Here is a 20,335-nt window from a genome sequence, read left to right as displayed (position 1 = left end):
AGTATTAGTTCCTGGACTTTGCTATCATTTTAGTCAGTTCTCTAAACTTGTCTAAACTGCGTTGGCATCTGTGGTTCCATGAAGAAGCTTTATCATCCATGCAGTCTTTCCATTGTTCAGGTTTCTTTATAGCAGAAAAAGGTTCTTTAGATTATTACAATGTTCTTCATGGTTCTTTTAAGAACTGTTCCCTGGCAGTTTTTTGCAGTGAAAACCCCCTTTTTGGAACCTTTATTTTAAGAGTGCAGATTAAAATGCGATGAACTTTTGCCTTCTTAGCCCATTCTCACAGCAATCGCTTGTTTTATACATGATTTAATCCCACTAAAGGGAAGAAGCATGATTAAATTGCCGAAGTACTCTGTAGATAACTATTCAGATGAAAGCACTCTTGGTCATTGCATTGCAGGCACTTATTGAGCCAATAAAACATCGTTCTTCAGCCTGAGAGAAACCTTCATCAAAATCCAATAAATACGTGTGGGTTTTTTTTCCCCTCCATCTCCTGAAACTATAAAAATCTCAGTGGAAAATCAGACTTACTCATTCTTTCATGTGACAACGACGGGATGACATTCTACAACAGTGTAGTCTGCAGTTCCAGACAGGTTTTGGCAGCAGACACGATAGTTCCAGTGAATGAAAATGTTCAGTGCAGTGATACATTGCTGAAAACATTTACAGCTTTCACTAAAAGCTCAAAGGAAAACAGAAGACCACATGACCCTATTTTGTGTCATGAAGGATTTTATAAGCCTGTGAAGCATCCATGTACTATCCTTAATTCTTTGTTTTGGTAGAGTAAGCTGCAAAAGTTATATTGCGGTACAAATTGTTATAATATGTGACCCTGGACCACAAAACCAGTCATAAGTCGCACGGGTATATTTGTAGCAATAGCCCACAATACATTGTATGGGTCAAAATTATTGCTTTTTTAATGCCAAAAATTCATCAGGATATTAAGTAAAGATCATGTTCCATGAAGATATTTTGTAAATTTCCTACCGTAAATATATAAAAACCGAATTTTTGACGAGTAATATGCATTGCTAAGAACTTCATTTGGACAACTTTAAAGGCGATTTTCTCAATATTTAGATTATTTTTTTTTTTTGCACACTCAGATTCCAGATTTTTAAATAGTTGTATCTCGCCAAATATTGTCCTATGCTATACATCAATTTTTTTAAATTGACCCTTATGACTGGTAGGCCTATACTACAATAAATCTGAGATTTCTATTTTGCTTAGATTGCAAAAAATATAATTTTTCAAAATTGATAGTAGGCCTACTGCTGTATATACAGTATATACAGTACTACTGTAGTAAACTAGCTATACTATATAAAATATATTAAACTATTAAAAAATGCATCACACATGCATAGGCTACTTTAAGATTTATTTTTGGCATTTTCGCCTTACTGAGGACTGATCAGAACCGACAGGAAGTGAAGTGGGAGAGAGATAGTGGCGGGATCGGGAAATTTCCTCGAGTTGGATTCGAACTCGGGTCGCCCATGTCTGCAGGCTATCAGAGCCTACGGCTGTACTATATTTTTGTATTAGCCTATATATTTAGGAAATAATTTATTTTTGTAGAGAAGATAATGTAAGCCATGCCATTCAACTGTATTGTTAATTATTTTTATTTAACTGTAGTAAGCATGCATCTTTCAGTTAAAAACTGCAATTTATTAGATGAGTGCACTGCTCTCGTGCACGAAGTAACTTACACGTGTTTCTAAACTTTACCATACTTCATTAGTATATTAAACACTATAAAAAGTATAAATTGATTTAATATCTGAGAAGCCCCTCCATCAACATCACCATCAGCGCCCTCGCGCGCGCCTCCCTCCTCGCTCGCTCGCTCGCGCTGTGCCATGGCAGCGGTGACGTCACCCGTGCATTGACTCGCGCTGGCTGAGAGCGAGAGCTTGAACAGATCGAGGGTTAGAGAGAGCAGCAGCTGCCTGGGCCCACGGACAAAAACTCGCCGAAAAGGATTTACATTCGCTACGTATCGTCCCACCAATCCAAGTGTGCAAAAAGAGTGTGTTTTTCTGCTTTCCTAAAGCCCGATCTGTCAGGAGTTACAGCAAGGTAAGAAGAAGAACACACTAAAATAGAGTAATAAAGGCTCGCTTAAAGTTGCCTTGGTGTGCTTTCCGAGCAAAAACTGTGATCACTATCGCGCCTCTATTAATTTTGCTTCTATATCGAGAGGATCTGTGTACATGGTGCAATGCAAAATGAGAAAGAAACAGGAGCACTTTGAGTGATTGTCTCTCTCGCGTTCGTCTTTTGTCTTTAACAGCTCTGTTGCCACAATAGAGATCACAACCGCCTCCTTAAGTTGCTGGATTTGACACATATTCGTGTAACAGTGAGGATCATCTGTTGATCGATATAGTTTAAATTCCGCTTTTGGTTTGTCTTTGTTTTAATGCATCCTATTAGAGAAAGAATGAAATGATGGCTGCTGAGAATGTCCATTGTCATTCCGCGCCATGGAGTCATTCCACATTCTACAACAACCCTGACATATATCCAGTGCCGTAAGGGATAATTGTATGTAGCGGAGTTCACTGTTTATATAAAAATGTTATTCACTGAGGGGAGAGTGTTATGAATGAATTAGCATGGCAAGAAGTGAACATTACTTCGCTGGAAGTGAATGAAACTTGGATTTCGATGTAAAGTGAGACTGGTTTAAACGGTATTCAACCCTCATGTTGTATTTTAAATGCTCAGACATACTTCCCATTTACTTAATGACTTTTAATATCTTATGAGAACTGAAAACAAAATGTAGGTAAACTTAATAACACGCTTTACACATCCTCAATGGAAAAAAAATAAAAATGACATTGTTTCTGTTTTGGGTCCCAGAAATCCCTTTTTCAGGTGAATTGGTATACAGTGTAACAATGCAGTCTTGTTGGTTATATTGCATTTTTATACAATATGTTTGTACTGGAATCAAATTTTTTTATTATTATTATTTTTACTATACTAAGTCACACTTTGAAGAATGTGTGGTTAAAGTTCAATACTATCTGTATATTGGGTTTTGATTTGAGGATCCTTATGCTCTCATCAGAACATGAAGACATTGCTTTAAATGATGGCAAATGAATGTGCTAAATACAGTTAAAGATAATAATTTGAAAAGTTGGGTCCTAGAGAAAGATTTATTGCATTTAATACACTGTCTGATTGCTGCTATTATTTTAAAATGGTTTCTTTCATGCCTAAAGTAAACATGGCACGTCTTGTGATTTACAGTTCTTGTGGTTTTCCTACATTTATGGTCAGATTGATACTATTCCTTTCCATCTCCCTTTCACAGACTCTTGGTACTTGCATACTTCCCTGCATTATGATAATTGAATTTTACACCAGTCGGGATTTTGCCTGCTCGGCTTACGCGCTGTAAGTGGCTCAAATACTGGGCTACTTTGAAGACAATAATCCTATTTTTATAGTTTCTCATGAAACATCCTTAGAGGATTGGAAGAGCTAACCTGCTTATACTTACTACACAACACTGGCACTTTTACAACTCCCAAACCCAAATGTGTTTCAACATATTTTGGATTTCTTGTTTGAGCTACGTATCGATTAGAATGCATGATATGTCGAATTTCAGTTTCGACTGATTTAAAGTTTCACTGTGATCACACCCATTACTGACGTTTCTTTCACGAGCCGTGATCTGTAGCATTTCTGCCTTGCTTTGACAGGTATGTGGAATCTTAGGCATAACAACTGAACAACTCAGTTGCGCTTTCTGTTATGAAACTCGTATTTAAGTGTAACGTAGTGTCTGTCATTGCGCAACAAAAGACAACATAACTGAGCTTACGTAATGCACCAGGCACATTCTGCCATTAACAGGATTCCAATGGCAAGGAAAACCTGGACGCGTTAGGGAATTTTGAAAGTGTTATGGAAATTTTCTAGATGCTTCTAAAGACAGAAAAAGCTTTTTATCAGTGCAAATTTTATAAAGTGATAGTTTACCCATAATTGTCATTTACTCACCCTCACGTTGTTCCAAACTAGTATGAGTTTTTTCCCTTCTGTTGAACACAAAAGAAGATATTTTGAAGAATGTTGGTAATCTAACAGTTGCTAGTAGGCATTTATTCCATAATAGGGAAAATGACTACTATGGAAGTCAATGGCTACCAGCAACTGTTTGGTTAGCAACATTCTTCAAAATATCTTCTTTTGTGTTCAACGGAAGAGAGAAATTCATACAGGTTTGGAACAATTTGAGAAGCAGTAAATGCTGACAGAATTTTCAGTTTTGGGTGAACTGTCCCTTTAAGCATCTTTTTCCATTTCATATTTGCGAGCGATTGTAAAAGGTTTTGAAATGTACTTATTACGTTAAATTTGAATACAACACCGCCATCACAGTGTGCTCCTCCTTTTTATCCCTGTGGCATAAGAAAGGAATCTGAATACTCCTTAAGTCCTGAATTAGTCCAAAAATGTCCCGAGTGCTCTTGTTACTGATCTCATTTACAAATGTTCTGTTTTCTGGACCAGGGCTCTGGAATGTGCTGTGCACACGGTACTCTCTCAGTACCAGCCACCAGTCCCCAAACAAAAGACTGTTCAGTCAAATCGTTTCTCTCCATTTGAGCTTTGCCATCTCTAGCACATGGCCAAAACTTTCAGTGAAAGCTCACTGGTATGTCCACAGTCTCCGAATGATGGAATCTGCCATCATTCATGCAGTTTTTTTTGTATGCTGTTAAGTTACAGTCTGTAAAGATTTAAATCTATTAGTGCTGTCAGCCCTCTTTCAGAAATGCTGTACTTGGTGATTTACAGATGAGTCAGTCAATTAGAGACATGTTTGGTTTTGCAGTTCCAGACATGATTTGTTTGAAATTATAGTTCACGTTTGTTGGTAATTGTGTCCGGCTTAGAAATCTTGCAAGGCAAGTGTTTTCTGCATCTCTCAGCTGGTTTACGCCAACATCTCTGCAACTGGCTCCCTCAGAACTTTGACCTAAATGTACTTTAACTTTTTTATAAAAGGCTGTAATTATAGTGTTTATGGATTTGGCAGGGTCATGCAAGTATTCGGCGTAACCGCAGATAGTTTGTGGTTTAGTATTTTGTAAATGTATTGATTTATCACATACTGGTGGTTAAAGCTACCCCTTTTCCCTCGCTGGGTGGATGTCCACTAAAAGTGTTGTCAGTTTGTATAGTTGATGTTCATGGTGCTCACATTTTTGTGAAATTACTCTATTTTAAACACTTGATGTAAACCTGCAAAATGGATCTGGATGATATGAACAAAAATCCCACGTATCATCATCCCATAAATTTAGATTGTGTGGGGAGAGAAAGGCTCACATCTGCAGCATCACGTCACAGTGGAGTTTGTGGCTTTGGAGCTGGAAATTGCTTCTTTTGTGACGTGCCGTCCTACAAAAAATTTTAATCTTTCCCAAAATAAGAGCGAGAAGGCCCAGATTGCTGGCCCCTGAGACAGACGTCCCCGTCTAATAGAGCACACAGATGACGGTTAAAGGTCAGGCCGGAGTTTTGTTATTTTTACCATAATCATTTGTAATCTGGAGCGGCCATTATGCGTGCAGCTGATTTAGCAGTGATGGAACTGAATTGGTTGACGTGCCTCTGGTGAGAAAGAGGATTTATCCTGTGCAGCACGCAGCGCTCCTGAAATGTGTTATTCCTCTAGTTGGATGGGATTGAAATGCCATGTATGTTTTTTTTTCCCTTTAGCACTGTTTTTTATAGGTCATATGTGGAGACTAAAGAGATTTGACTGGGAAAGCGATCATGGACCATTATTCCAGAGACTGTTCCTCTAAATCAGCAAAAAACTAACCTTTTTTTTCCTCATGGAATATTCAGTGCCTGCAAAGACACTATGAAAGATGACAGTGTATGACGATCTCATATAGGCATGATTTCAACTCAGTCTTACGGAAAAAGATAACTGTTTTATGAGATGGAGATTTCGTATGAATTTGTACAATGTAAATGGTATGAAAATGAACTAATTTTAGAAACACCCCTAAACATAATGGTCATTAGGGTGTAAGCAGATCGTACGAAAACAAATTAGCGAAATACGAATTAGCCTCTAAATCTTCAAAACATAAAATAATAATGAATTGCCATGAGGTTGTGTTAGATTTTTAGAACATTAAGGGTGCGTTCACACTTGTAATTCAATTCTCTTGGTTTGTTTGTTCCGGCCCAAAAAAGAAAATGATACATTCGGTCCTGGTCCGCTTAGCGTTCACACTGGCATTTTTGACATAGTCATACGTTCAAAACCTGAATGTTTGGATTGAATGACATGTATTTCATGACGGAACTTACCGAACACTTCAAAAAATAGGTGTGTTCAACTTAAAGCGGCACTGCGCAGACCAACCGGTGTATGACATTAAAGTCAAATACAGCTAACGCCGTCTGCTGGACTAAGAGCGCTCACTGTTGCATGTACATAGATTTTATTTTTACCATCTGCGAACTCAAGAAGAGCTTATAAAAGTCACGTTACCTCCTTGTTGCTCCACGTTTGCTCATTTTGTTTTGGATAACCTGCTCATTCCACGTCGTCAAATCATGCTAGGGCTGCACAATAAATCACATTTGATTGTCATGCGCATCTAGTCACTAAAGCCGGTTCTGTGATTAGTAGTAAATCTCCATCACGTGCATTCAGATGGAGCGGCATTTAATACACAGAGCCATAGTTTGCTGACAAGCTACACAATATCGCGTTCATAATCGCAGATGAATCGCATTTAACTATGAACGCGATATTGCGTAGGTTGTCAGCGAACTACGGCTCTGTGTATTAAATGCCGCTACATCTGAAAGCACGTGATGGAGATTACTTACTGACGAGATGCGCATGACAATCGCATGCGATTTATCGTGCGGCCCTAGTTCGGATGGTAGTGTTCAAATGAACTGCACTAACAGGGCAATCACACTAGAGTTCGTTTTAATCAAACCAAACATGACAAATGTGTACACACCCTTAGATTGTGTTTTGCTGGCTTGTAGACATGGCAATATGATTATGACAAGATGTTAAATATGACAAAATTCTCAACAAAAGACAAAGTTGATGGCTCATCGTCAGGCTTTTTTTTCATGTTTGCACAAAAGCCTCCTTTAGCTTTGTTTTCCATGACTTTGTTTGTGTGAGTTGCGATCTGGGTGTTCAGTGCCGTTGCGGTGGGATCCGTTTAGAAAGGGCAATTTATTTAATGAGGGCATTGTTTTGTTAATTGTGTTTTCATTAAGGGAACAAGGTTTGTTGACCATGGGGAATGTTCTCATGAGTAACTATTAGCAGTTAAGGAGAATTTTACCGAGGAGCTCTACATCGTGTGAAAACTCACTGGGATATTGAACTAGACTTTGTCCTTTGGCTGAACCTCTTTCTTTCACAAGCTTTCCAGGGACTATAACAGACTTGTATAGCTGCATAGAGCATCTTTCTCTTTCTGTCTTTGCTGGATTGCAGTCCTGGCTGCCTCTTCCATCCATCCTCTGATCACTCTATTTACTGTCTGACCTCCTCTAGCCAGAACTATGACCTACCAGTATAAAGTTTGGTTTGTATTGCATGTTTTTGTAAAACCCCCTACTTAGACAGGAAGACACTATTTGACTGACTTAGGTTATAAGATGGCAAATCACTGTTTTGTGTTTATTAATTAATTTTACTACTTTTTTTTTCATGACACTACAACCTGAACTAACCTTGCCAATAAATCTTAAAGACCTTGAGACAAAGTCATGAGGATCTACAGTGGTCCTCTCCATTTTATTTTCATTATTAGGCCTATATAAATTATTATTATTATTATTATTATTTTTAAAATATAATTACATTTGTTTGTTGGTTGCACCAAATTACTCTTTGGTAGATAAGTTTTTAAATATAAATATTTAACAAAACTATTTAATTGTTTTGTCTTGAGAAATTGTGATGAAATATTATGCCATACCACTTTTTTCTCAATTATTTTTTTTCTTTATTATGATGTTAGAGCATTTGACTTTATGACCCAAAAAAATAATCAAAATGAAATTTAAATCACATTTAAAAATAGAATAAAGAATCAATTTTTATTACATAAAAATTCTTTATATTCATATAGTAGTAATAATAATAATAATACTAAAAATCAGCATTACAGTATTGATATTAGGGCTGGGTAAAAAATATCGATATCTCAATTTTAATCGATTCTCATTTTTACACAATAATATTGATTCTTAAATCCCAAGAATTGATTAGTCTAGCCTGCTTTCAGTTAATGGACGGAACACTGAAGGGCACATCCCATCCAATAAATCGCAATAAGCTTTGTGCTTTGGTACATTTAATATGAAACAAAGTCTCAGATTTCAAATTCTGTCCATTTGTATTCAAACAATAAATGCCGTTTTGATGCTTTTTAGTGTGGAGTGACAGATCGCTGTAGCGCCTCAGTTCAATAAAAGCGGCTGCGCAAGGTGCACATTAACTGATCGTCTCCTCCGCTTTAATATCAGTTTCAGCACAAAATAAACATGACTAAACATCTGAAGGTAAGTTAAAATAACTTTACAATCCGTATCTTGTCTCATGTAATCGCTCAATCAGTGTTTTAGCCATGCAAAGAAGTCTATATAACGTCACATTTACCTCAGAAAAAACATATTCGGTGACCATAAACTCAGTAGTCAGATAGAAAAATAAACTGTGGAGAGGGCATTTCCTAAATGTATGCACCATAACATATTCATTATAAGTTTTACTCTTCTTCAATGTTTAATTTATGTTTGAATAAATCCATCAAGTTTTTATGACAGCCACCATTTAAATGTTTATAGCCTATTTAAAAAAAAAAATAAAAAACTAATTGAATTAGAAATATTATGTAATTGTAACTTTATTATAATAAAAACATCAAGTTTAAGCAGTTGAATAGCCTACAGATCAGTCAATGTTAACCTATTATAGTAATGTAGTACCAACTGACTACTGATGTGTATTTTTCAGCATTAGTTGAGAGTTTTTTTGTCATGTACTGTACCTGATATATATCCAAGATAATTGATATAGAATCGAATCAAATTGATAATCGAACCAAATCGCAAGCTTGTGAATGAGAATCGAATTGAATCAAATCGTGAAATTTGTGTCAAAACCCAGACCTAATTGACATTCTTTTGTTTCCTGGCAGACCGATAAATCATTCTGCACCATGGCTTGCGGAAATTCTAGCGCAGTCCAATCTGATTGGAACCTGCGATCTTTGCAAGTGCTTTCCAGTTTTCTGAGCAATATGCATCAGGCGGCCAGTGAACCGAATCCGTGGCCATGCCAACTAAGACTTAACTCTTCTCTGTTCTGTCTATAACCTCTATCATGTCACTCCATCAGCTGGTCTAGCAAGGTGATTGTGTTTTCTCATACTAGTAGATATCAGACCTTATCTTCCTTATGAAAGGTTCTGTCATCTCTCTGTGAAATATATGTGCTCTTTCTTCTGCACACACATATACACATTCTTAAAGGTACACAGATGCATCCCTTCTGCTTGGGAAGAGCGTAATCAGACACAACATGTTTAGCCTTTCTCTTTAGCACCCTATTGCCATTTACACCGAACTGATCATTAATTCTTTTTCCAGTCATTAACACCCTGGGAAGGGCTTCTTGAGCCGTAATTAAGGGTCACCTGCTCTTAACTGTATTGCTGGTTTTGAATTTCCTCAGCGAAATGGCCATTCTGGACTGGACAGGGTGGTGCAGGACAGGAGTGTGAAATTCAACACCGCCTCTAAGTGCTTCATTGCAGCTCGGAGTGAGCAGCAGATTTGGGCCCTGCTGATTCAGAGCCTTCTCCTGCCCTCCCCCTTGCTCACACAGGCCCATGCTGAAGAACAGAACACAGCCTCAGGTGTAGCTAGAAGTCATGGGAAGATGTCTGTTGCATAACTGATATAAGATCTGCATACTTCCAAGAATAAAATGTAAATTCTGTCATCATTCACTCACTCTCAGTGGAACACAAAGTGACATCTTTTAAAGCAAATATCTTGTTCATACAGTGAAAGCCAATGGGTTCCAAAAGTTTCAAGCGTCAGTAAAGTAATCCATACAAATTCAGTGGTTTAATCCACGTCTTCTGAAGTGATATGATTACTTCGAATGATGAATAGAAATGTTTATTAAAAAAAATAAATACACTGATCAACTCGTGTATACTATTCTAACAGACATCTTTCTATATCAAGTGTTTTAGGAGCTGACGTAGACAATGTGTTGAAATGGATGTGTTGATCATAGCCACATGTTGGAGACAGTGAGGCTAATTGTCTGTGAATAGGTAACCAGGGGCTGTGTGTGAATATCTGACTGCTTCAGAGCTCCATGGCCCAAGGCCTGACCACTCACAGTCAGCCTCAGATATAAAGGTCATGACCACAAATTTGTGCTGTCAACCACATAAAAGAAGAGACAGGAGATTGAGCTAGAGGGAGGGAGAGCGAGAGGCAGGAAGTTGAGCTTTATGTGCTGTCACTGTCAAGTTTGATTCTGTTGGTGCAGTAAGTGTTTGCTGCTTTGTTTTGTCAGAGGGTTTGTTTGGAGAGGTGCTGGTGGCTGTTGCTCCAGTTAATTTAATTATCTTGGTTTTCTGCTTGCTTGAATCCAATTGTGTAAAAGTGTTTGGCATCTCTAAATAAACAGTGTTTTTCGGGGTGATGTTTCTGAGGTCCTTTTTAACAATAGTCAACAAGCTCTCTATATTTCTGTTGGGTGTTTGAAATGGCAGAAATTTTGATCAAACAGCCATTGTTGCCCAAGAGATTCAAAAACTGAAAAAAAGTATTTTACATGATATTTACTCATTTGTATATGCTTCAGTATTAACAGCACTGTACAGTACATAGAAATAAACATCAATCTTTGTACACTACAGTGAGGAATATTTTGGTTTATAAACATCTTTAATGTTACTTTTGATAAATGTATGTATTTACTGAATAAACTTGATTTCTTAAAAAAAAAAAAAACCTTAGACTTTTGAACAGCTTTTGAGTATTTTTGCTAAAACATATATATATATATATATATATATATATATATATATATATATATATATATATATATATATATATATATAGCAAAAATAATGTTGCTATAAAACTATTTTTCTAAAACAAAACATAAAATTAATTGTTAATTATGTATTATTAATACTCTGAAATGGACAGTTGAAACAAACTGATTTGTGGAAATTGTGGCATTTTTTTTCTCCCCAGGCTTATTATTTCTGTTTTAACACTTTCATATGAAACTAGCATATCCACCCTAATAGGCAAATAAAAAGTGCATTATTATTTTTAGGGCTGGGAGGATAAATCGATGCAGAATCGATTCATGGACAGTATGTTGACAGTATCAGTTCATGTTGAATATATAATTATTATCTTATATCTTGCTCAGCCCTGGTCCCTATATAATTAAACACACTCCTGCGTGTTGAGAAAACCATAGCAAACTTTCTGAGGATACCTGAAACCCTTCTGGGAAGCCAGAGTAAATGAATTTGATACCCTGGAATCTTTCCTTATCTCCATTTTTCTCTCAGTTCAGGGAGCGGATGTAGAGTAGGACCCAGCGTAAGTTATCATTAAGCTGTGTTTACATCGAGAGTTACGTGATCCTACCTGTTCTTCATCTCCGGACCTGTTCCCTCTCGGAGATGAACTTTGAACGTGGGTGAGGTTGTAATCACTTCAGCCACCAGTTTCAGTGAAATTTCTCCTCCAGTAAATTTCTCCTTTCTTTAGGAAGACAAAACAGCTTGAACTCTTACCGTTCCTTAGAAACTGTGACTGGGCCTGATAGACAATCCCATTATCTCTTCTTTTATCTTTCTTTCTTTCTTCTCCCCCACTGCTTTTTTTCTTGACTCCTTTCCCCCTTTTTCCCTTTGTATCTCTTTACCTTCTGGGAGCCTGTCATAAATCTCTGTTCTGACCAAACCACATTCATGTCATAATCTGCAGGGTCACTCTTGCTTGGAAACTGTGCTTTTTAAAGCTTAACATTGTGGCCCAGCAGTAGAATGCTCCAGATTTTAGCTTCATAACCTCTGTTTATTATGTGAAGTTTAGTTGACTGCTTATCAGCATGTATCCAAAAATCCCTCATGCATGACCTTTGTAGTCTTTGTAGACTTTGACTATTGGCATAAGGGTTGGTCCACTTTGCAACTTATTCTGTAAACCACCCATTTACACTTTAACCAATTTCATAGCTCATCAATGATACCACAATAAGAGACAGTGGAAAAAAACTTATTACAAACTAGGCATGGGCCGGTATGAGATTCTGACGGTATGACAACCTTAGATAAAAATATGGTTTCACGGTATTGCCATTACAGCTCTAAAATATGTTATTTTTAGAAGTCTGGGTAAAAAACAACAACGTTTTTTCCACTGAACACAATATATTTTATTTTTAAGAAACATATAGAACATTTTGGAACAGTAAACATGTCAGGCTAAATAATTAAAATAAATAATTGAATTCTTGTTAATTAAATTAAGTGCAGTCACTTAAGTGAGCCTAAACCTGCAGCTCAACAATAATCAGAACATAAATAAATTATTTTCTGTAAAAAAAAAAATACAAATCCTTCTAAATGAAAAGGGAAAAAATGAAGTCACTTAACCTCAACCTACAGCTCAATAATCAAAAACATAAATCAAAACATCATTTCTGTAAAAAAAAACAATACAGTCATTAAACCTGCAGCTCAACAAGGTTTTTGGAGACATGCTCACTTTCTACACATTCATCTTTCAGTCCAAGTTATGAGCGGTGAGGTACAAAGATGTGTGCACATACACATAAGGAGAGCGCGCGAGTTGCCTCTCACTCTCTCTCTCTCACACACACACACACACACTCATTTGGTCCCCACAATGTAGCATAAACAAGTACACACACACACACACACACACACACACACACACACGGGTCTCTCTCTGTATAACACTCAAACAGTGGCAAAGACACCTGAGAGCCAGCAGTTTGTTTGTTTTTTAAATTACGTGATTTTGAACAGTTGTAAACAATGGCAGGGGGCTTAAAATTATAGACGTGATACCAGCTAAATTTAATTATTGTACTAAATCGCAGAAAAGTAGTACTTTAGTCTGCTATTCCCCGCTCTGTGAAGTAACGTGAGAGAGGAAACTAGTTGACGTTAGCTAGCTAATTAGCCATGTTATCTGCCTCGGTAGCAAGCCAAATAGTATTTATTTCAACACTGAAACAACCGGCGAATGGGTCTCTGTCTTGATCGAGGGTGAAAGAGGGAGAAATGAAGACGACACCGATATATCATTTGTGTACGACCTGGAAGTATTTATTTAGTGATTGGCGCCAAAACGTCATCTGTACGGAACATCGTTGTGTATGGAACATTAGTCTACGTTACCCGAAAAATTCCCATATGGCAGACTTCGTCTTTTTCGACGGGGGAAAAAGTTCCAGGGATTCACCTCCTTCGGCCATAATCCTACACACAGGTTACTCTCACTGACTGCTCGCACCAACCGGAGGAGGAGGGGTCATGTGACTTTTTACGCTCTTCACTGCTCACAACTGAGGGAGTTCTGCACTTTCCGTCTTTGACGACACGTAAAAAACTGTGCATACCACAGGAACAGTATAACGGAAAATTGTAGTGGTTTTGAAACCGTGAATTTTCCAAACTGCGGAATACCTTGAAACCAGTTATCGTCCCATGCCTATTACAAACTCAGATTAAGGCCCCGATATACTAATGGCAAAGTTCTTTTGTTTTTCGCGTATGGAAGTGCTCTCAATAAAAGAATTAAACAACAAAAATGACAGCGGTGAGAAAACAGCAGTTAAGAAAGCATGTGATCATAATGATGTGGAAATGTTATGCGTGCGATAGATTGCTTTACAGTATAAAACATGAAAAAAGTCTCAGCGCCCTTTTCAATGCGAATTATAACATTAATTTCTACTATAAAGCAGCTCTTCAGTGTGTTCGTGTTTGTATTTGTGTATGACCTTGACAGACTGAACAGAATAAATTAACTGGAGAAGCTTTCCACCTTTAAAGAAGGCGGAGCCCCAGAGCCACACCCACCTGTTACGTAATCACCAGGGACCAATGACAGTTCAAAGGTGTTTACCAGCCAGAGTGAACTTTTCCGGAAAGCCATTTCAAACTCCAAATAAACTTTGTTTTGGCTTAATTTTTAAAAAAATGACAATTCATTCTTTGATTTTCCCTAGAAGTTTATCAGGCCTTTAAAGATTTAGCCTGGCAAATTTAGGATTTTTTTTTTTTCCTCAAGCCCTGCTAAACGAAATTTAGTTTCCAGAGTATTTGTAGTAATTCAGGCAGCTCTTGCCATTTTGTGTGCAGTATGCATCAGTTACCGGACTGCGTGTGGTCCATAAGTGTGCTGTCTTAGAATGTCTGGAGATTGTGTGTGTCTGATCTGAGTTAAACTGTTAAGACTCCCCTTTGTCCATTTCCCAGTGGTAGATCCCATCTGCCCACCGCTTTGTGTATGTACCCTGCACTCTCTCTCTAGTGTGTTCACTGGCCTTGCCCTGCTTGTGCTGCAGTGTGAATTGCATGTCGGCTGAGTGTGCAAAACACTTCTTCTTTATTCATGAAGTATATGGAGTCCTACAGAGAAAGAGAACACACACATGCTTTCCCTTTCACGGCACTCTCTCATGAAAGCACATGAAGGTATTTGCTGATGAAGCTGTGGCTTGTGTTTGTTGGACCGATGCCACGAATGTGCTTTGGCCATTGCCTCTAGGCATAGGTCAGGCTAGTCGACTAGTTGTCCATCAACCAGTCGACTCAAGGCCGGGACACACCAAGGCAACTTCAAAGAACTAGCAGCGATGAAAGCCGACGGTGTTGTCGCCTCGCGTTGGACCGAAAAGCTGCGCTCGAACACACCACACAGACTACAGCAGACAGCAAATTAACACGTCCATTCTGTGTATGCATGAGAGGAACTAAAGGAACACTCCCCTTTTTTTGAAAATAGGCAAATTTTCCAACTCACCAAGAGTTAAACAATCGAGTTTTACCGTTTTCGAATCCATTCAGCCGATCTCTGGGTCTGGTGGTAGCACTTTTAGCGTAGCTTAGCATAGATCATTGAATCTGATTAGACCGTTAGCATCTCGCTCAAAAATGACCAAAGAGTTTCCTCAAATATTTTTCCTTGATTATTACGCCGGAATTAGAGTATAGTTCCTAGCCATATCGGCCTAGAAAATCGCAACTTTTCATTTTCCGTCAGTCACGATGTAACTACAGAAGAGTCAAGTTTTAAATAGGAAAAATATCTAAACTCTCTGGTCATTTTTGAGCGAGATGCTAACGGTCTGCAAACTGCCGCCGACGAGTGGAACACACCAAACAAACTAGCCTGACCGTCGCTCGCCGTCGGCCCGACGTTGGTGTGTCCCCGGCCTAAAGAGAAAAGACACTCAAGAGAGACCTCAGATTTTAGGCAGCTAGCATGGTATAAAACCCTTTCTGAAAGCCATCAAAGGGCCACTTTTGTAATGGATTCAAATAAATTATATGGACAGGAAACCTGTAGACCCTCATGACTGTGTTTTTATGACAAAGCAAGATCAGTTTAGGTTGTTCAAAGTCATGTGGTGCGACTCTCTAATGATGCAATAATATTTCCAAATGTATAAATTGAAAATTGTGCCTAACCTTGAAAAGTATACACTACAGTTCAAAAGTTCAGGGCCAAGAAATGTTAAGTTAAGAAATTAATACAGCAAGATCCATTAAATGAAAATGACAGTAAAGACATTTATTATGTTACAAACTATTTCTGTTTCAAATAAATGCTATATTTTTTAACTCTCTATTCATCAAAGAAATGTACCCCAAAAATATTAAGCAACACAACTTGTTTCAACTTGTTTCTTGAATTGGATGACTGGAGTAATGGCTACTGAAAATTCAGCTTTGCCATCACAGGAATAAATTACATTTAAAAATGTATTAAAATGACTTTTTAAAAACAATTACTTTATATTGAAGTAATATTTGACAGTATTACTGTCTTACTGTATTTTTATTCAAATAAACGCAGTCTTGGTGAGCATAGAAGACATTTTTCAAAAATATTTAAAAATCTTACCAACCCCAAACTTTAATATTGTAGTTTATTTTTAAATCTATACACTAACATTTAATCGAGATATAAGGGTAATATGTGATTACGACGTTTTACATAATGTTACACCACATGACATTTTCACAATAATTAATTAAAGTTTTTAAAAACCATTTGAAACCAACAAAGATTACATATCTAGAAACTTAGGACATGTGTTTTAAGTGAGATTTTTAAAAAGTGTTTCCTTTTTTTTATCATGGACACACTTGTACTGTATTTCATTGAACCGTGAAGATTCTGCCTCAAATGGAGAATCCAGCTTGTGTCGTTGTTGGTGGGAATTTTCCTTGATATTCAACAAGGGGAATAAGACATGCATCAGTGCTGTTTATAGATTTATGATGAGAAGTTTTCCTATTGTGTTGTTCGACGTGTACTTCGCACTGCAGTTCTAGCCTTGGAGATTAAACAGCACAGCATCAAACCTGGAACTGTTCAGCTGTGAATGTGAGTATGGGCCACAGCTTTGATGGATGTAACAGATTGGAAGCCGAGGGGTTAATCTCTGTGAACATTGGTGCTGTACGTATACATGAGAATGGAAAAAATGAGTGTGAATGGGACAGAAATGACCTGACCTGAACCTGCACTGCAGAGACGAGAGTCTTGGACTGTTGCCAACTCTCCTGTTGTTTTGTTTGACTGGAGCCTGAGCAGTGTGGTATGTTAGCGTATTATTTATTTGTGCACACGCTCACACATACACAGTCACAAACTTCATAAAAGCTAAACAAAGCAAACTCAGTCAAATGACTTCCTTTGTGTGTTAAGGGTGTGGACAAGCACAGGCTAATCAGTGAAGCTTGGATGGCAAACATAGGCATGCTGTCATTATTAAGCATTAACATGCCTTAGCTTTTGTATTAGATTTTTTGTGCTTATATGATGTAAATTACGTTACATTGTTTCTGAACTATTATTATTTATTTTTTAACCCTGATAATGCATTATTTTTAGAAACTATTGTTACAACATACATTCACACCATTGCATATTCTGACTGCAGGTTACATCATCTTCAGGGCTCACACTCATTTTGCACCATAAAGTTGAACAATATGCATCGTTTAGGTTATGCCAGTCTTTCCATAGCTGTGGACATTGGTTTTGGCCTCCCAGAAGCTCTTGCCATCAGAGTAGGTCCACAGTATGTAATATGTACCAAGGGACCGTTGAAAACAAAACTTGCCATTTGAAGAGAAAGATCTGAAGAAAAAAATGTGGTCTCCAGTACAAATCAGCATGCAAAATCATAATTAATAATTCCATGATGCAGTTTTTTTTCAAGTCTGCAGTAATATTATCCCACACAATGCTCCCATTAATACCAAATTGCATAAGTTCAAGGTCTTACATAAACTGCCAATTAAGAAAGGTTTGTATAAGAACATTCCAGTATTTCATCTTATAATTTGGAGACTTTTGACCTTTTGTTTATTTTGAGTAAAGACTTCATAAAGCAGATTGAGAGCCAGTTTGGTTCCCCAAGGTGAAATATTTTCTTCTGAGACATGGTAGACTAAAGACACTGGGCTGATTTTCAATCTGCATCATTAGATTTGTTTGCCAGAAAGAATCCCCTTTGCAATTCACAAACCTACTTTTACCAATTGCTCTCTTCGTCACATTCTGTAAGCCATTGCTGAAATGCATCCATCTGTTTACAGAGGAAATGATGTGCACTCTGACCTCACCATTTCCTGTACAAGAGTGTGTTTGTCCATTTGCTTGAGTGTGACATTCCTGTGCAGGATTTGGCAGTGTGAGTGTGTGCTGTAATTATTTCCCCAGGTCTTTCATCTTTTTTCTTGCCCTTTTATATTATGTTGTTGTCAGACTCCAAAATTAAATATTACATTCACATTAATGCTTTGGCAGGTACAAAAAGTAGAAGGTAATTTTATTAGGAAGTGTGACATAATTCACACTTTACATGAAACTGTGAGGATGAAAGTCTGATCCTCACTAATGTAAGCGACACAAGCAATTAAAAGAAAAACAAACAAATCGACCATACCACAAAAATCTGTTGTGAACCACATATTCTTTAATAATGTTTATCATCAGAACTCTATATATCTTATTGTTTTTTAAAAAAAATTTATTCTGTGCAATGACACAGTGAAATACACTTTTCAACACAGATTGAAAAAAAAAGGCAAAATAATTCCATTGTCAAAAAAGAACTAAAATATACTTCTATTCAAAAGTTTGGGGTTGATAAGAATTTTTTAAATGTTTTTTGGAAAAAGAAAAGAAAAGAAAAACAGTAAAAACAGTAGTATCTAGAAATATAATTAAAATGTGAAATATTTGTTTTCTATTTAAATATATTTTAAAAAGTAATTTATTCCTGTGATGCAAAGCAGTCATTACTCCAGTCTTCAGTGTCACATGATTCTTCAGATTCAGAAATTAGGCTATTCTGAAATGCTGATTCTTTGCTTAAGAAACTTTTTTTTTTTTTGAAAACTGTGGTACATACACAATTTTAGGAAACGTTATAAATGTTTTATGGTTACTTTTGATCAATTTAATGGGGCTTCCTGAATAAGGGTCTTAATTTCTTTAGAAAAAAAAAATCTTACTGACCCAAAACTTTTGAACGGTAGTGTGTAATTTTAATAAAAATGCAAAATATCATTTCATGGCTGTTAAATTTCCCTAACTCATTGACCTTGTTCCAAGGCAAAACACATTTGGATGCTGATGATAGTGTTTTAAAACTGAAGAGGTGGTTCTTTAACTTTTATTGAAAGCACCCTGAAATGAGTGTTTTGTGTTAAGTTAATAAACTGTGACGCATACATTAAGTTTTAGGCTAACCTAAGCTTGCAAATGTTGAGCGTCACCTGGGTTTGAGTCATCTGCATGCTAACAATGGTGGGCTCTTTACAGATCTCCTGGTGGGCTAATTGGATGACACATTAATTGCTTGGGCCGGTATTCAGTGAAGTGGAATGGTAATTATGGGGTGCTGCTTTTAATAAAAAGACTCCCTCACCCATCACAGACATTTGGTTGGCAGAGGGTTTTTTTATATAGAGATTTTTGCATTACTGGCTTATTAGGCAATGGGAATAGAGGCCTGTGACAGCTGCAATGCGCCCCCAAGCTGAGCGGGAAATGTTGAAGGGGGGGCATAGAGCGAGTGTCCTCGCTGCCCCAGAACCTCTCGGGCCAAACCAGATGAGTGTGTAATTGAAGTTCTGTTTCATTGCCTAAGCCATGGCTGTGCTGAGTGGATGTCAACAGAAGAGGACATGCAGTGAACAGAGGGGATGTGTGAATACTTGTTAGTGCTCCATGCTCCAAAATCCCACAATCCTGTCCCTTGCCAGCCCTTGTTTAGCTGGCACATGGCTTTATAATGACATCATCTGCGGGGAGATAAAGATGGAAATTGAGACCCAGAAGGAGAGCCAGCTTAAGCCAAGGACAGACTCACAGTAGTATATATTGATAGACAGAGAGAGCAAGGGATGAGCGATAGATGAAGTTGGATGAATATTTTAGCGAGGCTCTACACAACAGTTTAAAATCTAGTTGCCTTGCCAATGATTATTGATATATCAGTATCGTAAGATATAGACTGATAATTTGTCAGACGATATAGAATTTTGCTAATTTCCTCTCGTTTTACATTTAGGTTATCTGCTGTTGTCTAACGCTCTCATGTGAGGCCTAAATTCACCTAAAGGATTTAAAGCAATGTTGTTTTTTATTGATTTGTTTTGAATTTATTTAGATTAAAGCAATCAGTTATCAGCCAGAACATGGAAATAATTATCAGCTTATTGGTTTAGACCAGAATTTTAATATTGGTGCATCCCCACATTTCTGACTTTTTCAGAGGTTGTGCTGTAGGTTTAGTTGAGCTATAGATGATCTTTAGAGTGCCTACCTGTGTTTCCTGCACTTTAATGTACAGTGAACACTGAGTGAGTCATGTAATTTGCAAACAAATGTCTCTTATAAAACATTCAGAGCTGTTTCTGAGTTCTCACCTGTCTGGACCATTAAT

General features: G+C 37.3%; 1 protein-coding gene across 1 annotated transcript in view; it reads left to right on the top strand.

The window, feature by feature from the left end:
* Window positions 1–1,826: 1,826 nt before the first annotated feature.
* The window catches only part of nck2a (NCK adaptor protein 2a), a 60,714-nt gene continuing 42,205 nt past the window's right edge, over window positions 1,827–20,335 (top strand). Inside the window, exon 1 of the mRNA XM_058786924.1 lies at window positions 1,827–2,109. The gene's annotated coding sequence lies outside the window, so the exon portion shown is untranslated. The remainder of the gene's footprint in view (window positions 2,110–20,335) is intronic.

The sequence above is a fragment of the Onychostoma macrolepis genome, chromosome 09 (genome assembly GCF_012432095.1).
Source record: "Onychostoma macrolepis isolate SWU-2019 chromosome 09, ASM1243209v1, whole genome shotgun sequence".
Lineage (NCBI taxonomy): Eukaryota > Metazoa > Chordata > Actinopteri > Cypriniformes > Cyprinidae > Onychostoma > Onychostoma macrolepis.
Note: the sequence above shows the minus strand (reverse complement) of the source record. Positions and strands in the feature narration are given on the sequence as shown.